We start from the raw sequence: 254 nt of genomic DNA, 5'->3' as shown, positions 1-254 counted from the left end.
CGAACGCCGCACACCCGTTGCGTGCACGCACGTTGCACGCACACGCACTGCACGCGCACAGGCTCGTTTACACTCGTGCTGCCTCCTCCCGCCCCACCAATCGGAAGCCTGTTACTAGGCAGACTTCAGCTCGCGCGCGGCCGCTCAGGAGACCGGCCCCGCTTGTATCCGGGTAGGAAAGCCAGAGCGGCCAATCGCCTTAAAGGAGAGCGCAGTATCCGGGCAGACTGGTGGCGCCGCAGCCAATCAGAAAA

The sequence above is a fragment of the Aptenodytes forsteri genome, unplaced genomic scaffold (assembly GCF_000699145.1).
Source record: "Aptenodytes forsteri isolate BGI_AS27 unplaced genomic scaffold, ASM69914v1 Scaffold276, whole genome shotgun sequence".
Classification (NCBI taxonomy): Eukaryota; Metazoa; Chordata; class Aves; order Sphenisciformes; family Spheniscidae; genus Aptenodytes; species Aptenodytes forsteri.
This window is presented reverse-complemented; position numbering follows the sequence as displayed.